Below are 9,248 nucleotides of genomic sequence, written 5' to 3'. Positions count from 1 at the left end.
GCCTAGCTTATTCTTAGTGTCTACCATATACCCCAACTAGATTTCGGAATAGCTTAATTTTGGCATCGTGCATTTATTCTCCATTCCCTTGGGTTCGGAATAGCTTAATTTAGTCCTTTCATGAACATTTGTTTACTTTTCTTGTATTTTGTTTTCTTGTTCATTCTTTGCCTTGTTTGTATTATTATAAGAGTTATGGGTCAAACTCTTAGGATACCCTTACGAGACCTCACTCGTCCTCATAGGCGACTTTGGGGTTTAAAGGGCTTGTTGTAGCTAAAAACAACCGTGATTCCTACGACAGTGAGTCTTAGTGTATATTCTTATCTTGAGTCTTTCTTTTTCGTTTTCAATAAAATTTTCATCCTTTCTCTTTCTTGCTTTGTTTTGCTCGAGGACGAGCAAAAGTTTAGCTTGGGGGAATTTGATGAGTGACATTTTTGGCACTCATTTGGTTCCTTTTTGGATGATTTTTATTCCATTTTATCTCTCCTTTCTTTAGTTTTCCTTAGTTTTATTCTTGTTTTCTTCATTTTATGCTTTTTGTAGTTAGTTTCTCTATTTTGTGCTTTTTCTAGTTTATTTGTTATTTTTCCCATTTATTTGCTTTTTCTCCTTTGTTTGTAGGTTGTGATTGATTGTCCAAGGATTCCCGAGCTTCCTCTCCATGATCTTTCATTGTTTTCATGCCTAAAGCTTGTGCAAGAAGTTTCAAGTCAAAAGAGGGATCAAAGGGGCATGCTTCAAGGCCTTGTATATGCCTTTCTCATGGCTTATACTTTTCAAGAAATTCAAGAAAGTTTCTGCCTACTTTGTCCTCCATCATCATCACCTAGGATGTGTGCACTGCTTGAGCTAGGACGAAGAGAAGAAGAAGGGGAAAAGACCCAGGGTTGTGCGAGCGCACAGAGGAGTGTGCGGCCGCACATCTGTCGTGTGCGGCCGCACATCAGGTGTGTGCGGGCGCACATGCCTGGGTGTGCTCCCGTGCGCACCATTCTCTCTCCTTCGAGCGCCCGCACCTGCGTGGGTCTATTCTTGGGCGTCAAATCCGACCTTCTCCTTTGTATGTATAGTTATTTCCTTCTATTTTTGTAGTAACAAGTAATAATAGAATGAGATCATATTCTTAGCTTAGTTGAGAGCTTCTCTCTCTAGATTTAGGGGTTAGTTTTAGGAGTAGATTTTAGAGAGAGAAAGTGAAGAATTTCAATGGTGATTGAGAGATTGAAGATCCAATGGTGACAATTGTATTGGAGATCTACTCTATTATCAATGAGCATTTCTAAACTCTATCTCATTTATTGTTTTGTTTAGTATTCATGTTTAGATTGCTGATTTTGATTGTGTTTTGATGATTTGATGATTAATGTTTGTTTAGAGTATTTGTTCTTCTTTGATTGTTGATTTCTTTAGTTGTTGATTGAATTGATGATGTTGCTAGAGTAGTTGTTTGGTTAGGGATTTGGTGAAGCTTGTATTATGTAATGGATTGATGTAGATTGGGGATTTTGATAGAGTTGATGATGTGATTAAATTGGTTAATTGATTGTGTGCATGTGTGTGTTTGATTTAGGCTTGATCACCCTAGTTATTCGCACTAGATTGCATTGTAAGTTCACATTGATACGGACCATTGATTTGTGGCTTACATTCACTCGATTGAGATTTCTTGTGATGTTTCCTAGCTAGTGTTTGATGTAGTTGACGCTAATTAGACCTCTAGGAGAATAGCTTGATATGCTCTTTTGGTTGCATAATTAATCTTCCCTCACATTGTTTAACTTAATCGGTTCATTCCCCGAGTTGATTGAACTTCATCGTTGATGCATGTGGATCCATTCCCCTAGTGCCTTAGCATTCATTTAGTACTAGCATTTGCATTGCCTAGCTTATTCTTAGTGTCTACCATATACCCCAACTAGATTTCGGAATAGCTTAATTTTGGCATCGTGCATTTATTCTCCATTCCCTTGGGTTCGGAATAGCTTAATTTAGTCCTTTCATGAACATTTGTTTACTTTTCTTGTATTTTGTTTTCTTGTTCATGCTTTGCCTTGTTTGTATTATTATAAGAGTTATGGGTCAAACTCTTAGGATACCCTTACGAGACCTCACTCGTCCTCATAGGCGACTTTGGGGTTTAAAGGGCTTGTTGTAGCTAAAAACAACCGTGATTCCTACGACAGTGAGTCTTAGTGTATATTCTTATCTTGAGTCTTTCTTTTTCGTTTTCAATAAAATTTTCATCCTTTCTCTTTCTTGCTTTGTTTTGCTCGAGGACGAGCAAAAGTTTAGCTTGGGGGAATTTGATGAGTGACATTTTTGGCACTCATTTGGTTCCTTTTTGGATGATTTTTATTCCATTTTATCTCTCCTTTCTTTAGTTTTCCTTAGTTTTATTCTTGTTTTCTTCATTTTATGCTTTTTGTAGTTAGTTTCTCTATTTTGTGCTTTTTCTAGTTTATTTGTTATTTTTCCCATTTATTTTCTTTTTCTCCTTTGTTTGTAGGTTGTGATTGATTGTCCAAGGATTCCCGAGCTTCCTCTCCATGATCTTTCATTGTTTTCATGCCTAAAGCTTGTGCAAGAAGTTTCAAGTCAAAAGAGGGATCAAAGGGGCATGCTTCAAGGCCTTGTATATGCCTTCCTCATGGCTTATACTTTTCAAGAAATTCAAGAAAGTTTCTGCCTACTTTGTCCTCCATCATCATCACCTAGGATGTGTGCACTGCTTGAGCTAGGACGAAGAGAAAAAGGGGGAAAGACCCAGGGTTGTGCGGGCGCACAGAGGAGTGTGCGGCCGCACATCTGTCGTGTGCGGCCGCACATCAGGTGTGTGCGGGCGCACATGCCTGGGTGTGTCCCGTGCGCACCATTCTCTCTCCTTCGAGCGCCCGCACCTGCGTGGGTCTATTCTTGGGCGTCAAATCCGACCTTCTCCTTTGTATGTATAGTTATTTCCTTCTATTTTTGTAGTAACAAGTAATAATAGAAGGAGATCATATTCTTAGCTTAGTTGAGAGCTTCTCTCTCTAGATTTAGGGGTTAGTTTTAGGAGTAGATTTTAGAGAGAGAAAGTGAAGAATTTCAATGGTGATTGAGAGATTGAAGATCCAATGGTGACAATTGTATTGGAGATCTACTCTATTATCAATGAGCATTTCTAAACTCTATCTCATTTATTGTTTTGTTTAGTATTCATGTTTAGATTGCTGATTTTGATTGTGTTTTGATGATTTGATGATTAATGTTTGTTTAGAGTATTTGTTCTTCTTTGATTGTTGATTTCTTTAGTTGTTGATTGAATTGATGATGTTGCTAGAGTAGTTGTTTGGTTAGGGATTTGGTGAAGCTTGTATTATGTAATGGATTGATGTAGATTGGGGATTTTGATAGAGTTGATGATGTGATTAAATTGGTTAATTGATTGTGTGCATGTGTGTGTTTGATTTAGGCTTGATCACCCTAGTTATTCGCACTAGATTGCATTGTAAGTTCACATTGATACGGACCATTGATTTGTGGCTTACATTTACTCGATTGAGATTTTCTTGTGATGTTTCCTAGCTAGTGTTTGATGTAGTTGACGCTAATTAGACCTCTAGGAGAATAGCTTGATATGCTCTTTTGGTTGCATAATTAATCTTCCCTCACATTGTTTAACTTAATCGGTTCATTCCCCGAGTTGATTGAACTTCATCGTTGATGCATGTGGATCCATTCCCCTAGTGCCTTAGCATTCATTTAGTACTACCATTTGCATTGCCTAGCTTATTCTTAGTGTCTACCATATACCCCAACTAGATTTCGGAATAGCTTAATTTTGGCATCGTGCATTTATTCTCCATTCCCTTGGGTTCGGAATAGCTTAATTTAGTCCTTTCATGAACATTTGTTTACTTTTCTTGTATTTTGTTTTCTTGTTCATGCTTTGCCTTGTTTGTATTATTATAAGAGTTATGGGTCAAACTCTTAGGATACCCTTACGAGACCTCACTCGTCCTCATAGGCGACTTTGGGGTTTAAAGGGCTTGTTGTAGCTAAAAACAACCGTGATTCCTACGACAGTGAGTCTTAGTGTATATTCTTATCTTGAGTCTTTCTTTTTCGTTTTCAATAAAATTTTCATCCTTTCTCTTTCTTGCTTTGTTTTGCTCGAGGACGAGCAAAAGTTTAGCTTGGGGGAATTTGATGAGTGACATTTTTGGCACTCATTTGGTTCCTTTTTGGATGATTTTTATTCCATTTTATCTCTCCTTTCTTTAGTTTTCCTTAGTTTTATTCTTGTTTTCTTCATTTTATGCTTTTTGTAGTTAGTTTCTCTATTTTGTGCTTTTTCTAGTTTATTTGTTATTTTTCCCATTTATTTGCTTTTTCTCCTTTGTTTGTAGGTTGTGATTGATTGTCCAAGGATTCCCGAGCTTCCTCTCCATGATCTTTCATTGTTTTCATGCCTAAAGCTTGTGCAAGAAGTTTCAAGTCAAAAGAGGGATCAAAGGGGCATGCTTCAAGGCCTTGTATATGCCTTCCTCATGGCTTATACTTTTCAAGAAATTCAAGAAAGCTTCTGCCTACTTTGTCCTCCATCATCATCACCTAGGATGTGTGCACTGCTTGAGCTAGGACGAAGAGAAGAAGGGGGAAAGACCCAGGGTTGTGCGGGCGCACAGAGGAGTGTGCGGCCGCACATCTGTCGTGTGCGGCCGCACATCAGGTGTGTGCGGGCGCACATGCCTGGGTGTGCTCCCGTGCGCACCATTCTCTCTCCTTCGAGCGCCCGCACCTGCGTGGGTCTATTCTTGGGCGTCAAATCCGACCTTCTCCTTTGTATGTATAGTTATTTCCTTCTATTTTTGTAGTAACAAGTAATAATAGAATGAGATCATATTCTTAGCTTAGTTGAGAGCTTCTCTCTCTAGATTTAGGGGTTAGTTTTAGGAGTAGATTTTAGAGAGAGAAAGTGAAGAATTTCAATGGTGATTGAGAGATTGAAGATCCAATGGTGACAATTGTATTGGAGATCTACTCTATTATCAATGAGCATTTCTAAACTCTATCTCATTTATTGTTTTGTTTAGTATTCATGTTTAGATTGCTGATTTTGATTGTGTTTTGATGATTTGATGATTAATGTTTGTTTAGAGTATTTGTTCTTCTTTGATTGTTGATTTCTTTAGTTGTTGATTGAATTGATGATGTTGCTAGAGTAGTTGTTTGGTTAGGGATTTGGTGAAGCTTGTATTATGTAATGGATTGATGTAGATTGGGGATTTTGATAGAGTTGATGATGTGATTAAATTGGTTAATTGATTGTGTGCATGTGTGTGTTTGATTTAGGCTTGATCACCCTAGTTATTCGCACTAGATTGCATTGTAAGTTCACATTGATACGGACCATTGATTTGTGGCTTACATTTACTCGATTGAGATTTCTTGTGATGTTTCCTAGCTAGTGTTTGATGTAGTTGACGCTAATTAGACCTCTAGGAGAATAGCTTGATATGCTCTTTTGGTTGCATAATTAATCTTCCCTCACATTGTTTAACTTAATCGGTTCATTCCCCGAGTTGATTGAACTTCATCGTTGATGCATGTGGATCCATTCCCCTAGTGCCTTAGCATTCATTTAGTACTAGCATTTGCATTGCCTAGCTTATTCTTAGTGTCTACCATATACCCCAACTAGATTTCGGAATAGCTTAATTTTGGCATCGTGCATTTATTCTCCATTCCCTTGGGTTCGGAATAGCTTAATTTAGTCCTTTCATGAACATTTGTTTACTTTTCTTGTATTTTGTTTTCTTGTTCATTCTTTGCCTTGTTTGTATTATTATAAGAGTTATGGGTCAAACTCTTAGGATACCCTTACGAGACCTCACTCGTCCTCATAGGCGACTTTGGGGTTTAAAGGGCTTGTTGTAGCTAAAAACAACCGTGATTCCTACGACAGTGAGTCTTAGTGTATATTCTTATCTTGAGTCTTTCTTTTTCGTTTTCAATAAAATTTTCATCCTTTCTCTTTCTTGCTTTGTTTTGCTCGAGGACGAGCAAAAGTTTAGCTTGGGGGAATTTGATGAGTGACATTTTTGGCACTCATTTGGTTCCTTTTTGGATGATTTTTATTCCATTTTATCTCTCCTTTCTTTAGTTTTCCTTAGTTTTATTCTTGTTTTCTTCATTTTATGCTTTTTGTAGTTAGTTTCTCTATTTTGTGCTTTTTCTAGTTTATTTGTTATTTTTCCCATTTATTTGCTTTTTCTCCTTTGTTTGTAGGTTGTGATTGATTGTCCAAGGATTCCCGAGCTTCCTCTCCATGATCTTTCATTGTTTTCATGCCTAAAGCTTGTGCAAGAAGTTTCAAGTCAAAAGAGGGATCAAAGGGGCATGCTTCAAGGCCTTGTATATGCCTTCCTCATGGCTTATACTTTTCAAGAAATTCAAGAAAGTTTCTGCCTACTTTGTCCTCCATCATCATCACCTAGGATGTGTGCACTGCTTGAGCTAGGACGAAGAGAAAAAGGGGGAAAGACCCAGGGTTGTGCGGGCGCACAGAGGAGTGTGCGGCCGCACATCTGTCGTGTGCGGCCGCACATCAGGTGTGTGCGGGCGCACATGCCTGGGTGTGTCCCGTGCGCACCATTCTCTCTCCTTCGAGCGCCCGCACCTGCGTGGGTCTATTCTTGGGCGTCAAATCCGACCTTCTCCTTTGTATGTATAGTTATTTCCTTCTATTTTTGTAGTAACAAGTAATAATAGAAGGAGATCATATTCTTAGCTTAGTTGAGAGCTTCTCTCTCTAGATTTAGGGGTTAGTTTTAGGAGTAGATTTTAGAGAGAGAAAGTGAAGAATTTCAATGGTGATTGAGAGATTGAAGATCCAATGGTGACAATTGTATTGGAGATCTACTCTATTATCAATGAGCATTTCTAAACTCTATCTCATTTATTGTTTTGTTTAGTATTCATGTTTAGATTGCTGATTTTGATTGTGTTTTGATGATTTGATGATTAATGTTTGTTTAGAGTATTTGTTCTTCTTTGATTGTTGATTTCTTTAGTTGTTGATTGAATTGATGATGTTGCTAGAGTAGTTGTTTGGTTAGGGATTTGGTGAAGCTTGTATTATGTAATGGATTGATGTAGATTGGGGATTTTGATAGAGTTGATGATGTGATTAAATTGGTTAATTGATTGTGTGCATGTGTGTGTTTGATTTAGGCTTGATCACCCTAGTTATTCGCACTAGATTGCATTGTAAGTTCACATTGATACGGACCATTGATTTGTGGCTTACATTTACTCGATTGAGATTTTCTTGTGATGTTTCCTAGCTAGTGTTTGATGTAGTTGACGCTAATTAGACCTCTAGGAGAATAGCTTGATATGCTCTTTTGGTTGCATAATTAATCTTCCCTCACATTGTTTAACTTAATCGGTTCATTCCCCGAGTTGATTGAACTTCATCGTTGATGCATGTGGATCCATTCCCCTAGTGCCTTAGCATTCATTTAGTACTAGCATTTGCATTGCCTAGCTTATTCTTAGTGTCTACCATATACCCCAACTAGATTTCGGAATAGCTTAATTTTGGCATCGTGCATTTATTCTCCATTCCCTTGGGTTCGGAATAGCTTAATTTAGTCCTTTCATGAACATTTGTTTACTTTTCTTGTATTTTGTTTTCTTGTTCATGCTTTGCCTTGTTTGTATTATTATAAGAGTTATGGGTCAAACTCTTAGGATACCCTTACGAGACCTCACTCGTCCTCATAGGCGACTTTGGGGTTTAAAGGGCTTGTTGTAGCTAAAAACAACCGTGATTCCTACGACAGTGAGTCTTAGTGTATATTCTTATCTTGAGTCTTTCTTTTTCGTTTTCAATAAAATTTTCATCCTTTCTCTTTCTTGCTTTGTTTTGCTCGAGGACGAGCAAAAGTTTAGCTTGGGGGAATTTGATGAGTGACATTTTTGGCACTCATTTGGTTCCTTTTTGGATGATTTTTATTCCATTTTATCTCTCCTTTCTTTAGTTTTCCTTAGTTTTATTCTTGTTTTCTTCATTTTATGCTTTTTGTAGTTAGTTTCTCTATTTTGTGCTTTTTCTAGTTTATTTGTTATTTTTCCCATTTATTTGCTTTTTCTCCTTTGTTTGTAGGTTGTGATTGATTGTCCAAGGATTCCCGAGCTTCCTCTCCATGATCTTTCATTGTTTTCATGCCTAAAGCTTGTGCAAGAAGTTTCAAGTCAAAAGAGGGATCAAAGGGGCATGCTTCAAGGCCTTGTATATGCCTTCCTCATGGCTTATACTTTTCAAGAAATTCAAGAAAGTTTCTGCCTACTTTGTCCTCCATCATCATCACCTAGGATGTGTGCACTGCTTGAGCTAGGACGAAGAGAAGAAGGGGGAAAGACCCAGGGTTGTGCGGGCGCACAGAGGAGTGTGCGGCCGCACATCTGTCGTGTGCGGCCGCACATCAGGTGTGTGCGGGCGCACATGCCTGGGTGTGTCCCGTGCGCACCATTCTCTCTCCTTCGAGCGCCCGCACCTGCGTGGGTCTATTCTTGGGCGTCAAATCCGACCTTCTCCTTTGTATGTATAGTTATTTCCTTCTATTTTTGTAGTAACAAGTAATAATAGAAGGAGATCATATTCTTAGCTTAGTTGAGAGCTTCTCTCTCTAGATTTAGGGGTTAGTTTTAGGAGTAGATTTTAGAGAGAGAAAGTGAAGAATTTCAATGGTGATTGAGAGATTGAAGATCCAATGGTGACAATTGTATTGGAGATCTACTCTATTATCAATGAGCATTTCTAAACTCTATCTCATTTATTGTTTTGTTTAGTATTCATGTTTAGATTGCTGATTTTGATTGTGTTTTGATGATTTGATGATTAATGTTTGTTTAGAGTATTTGTTCTTCTTTGATTGTTGATTTCTTTAGTTGTTGATTGAATTGATGATGTTGCTAGAGTAGTTGTTTGGTTAGGGATTTGGTGAAGCTTGTATTATGTAATGGATTGATGTAGATTGGGGATTTTGATAGAGTTGATGATGTGATTAAATTGGTTAATTGATTGTGTGCATGTGTGTGTTTGATTTAGGCTTGATCACCCTAGTTATTCGCACTAGATTGCATTGTAAGTTCACATTGATACGGACCATTGATTTGTGGCTTACATTTACTCGATTGAGATTTCTTGTGATGTTTCCTAGCTAGTGTTTGATGTAGTTGACGCTAATTAGACC

Source organism: Chenopodium album, chromosome 26 (genome assembly GCF_948465745.1).
Source record: "Chenopodium album chromosome 26, dcCheAlbu1.1, whole genome shotgun sequence".
Classification (NCBI taxonomy): domain Eukaryota; kingdom Viridiplantae; phylum Streptophyta; class Magnoliopsida; order Caryophyllales; family Amaranthaceae; genus Chenopodium; species Chenopodium album.
This window is presented reverse-complemented; position numbering follows the sequence as displayed.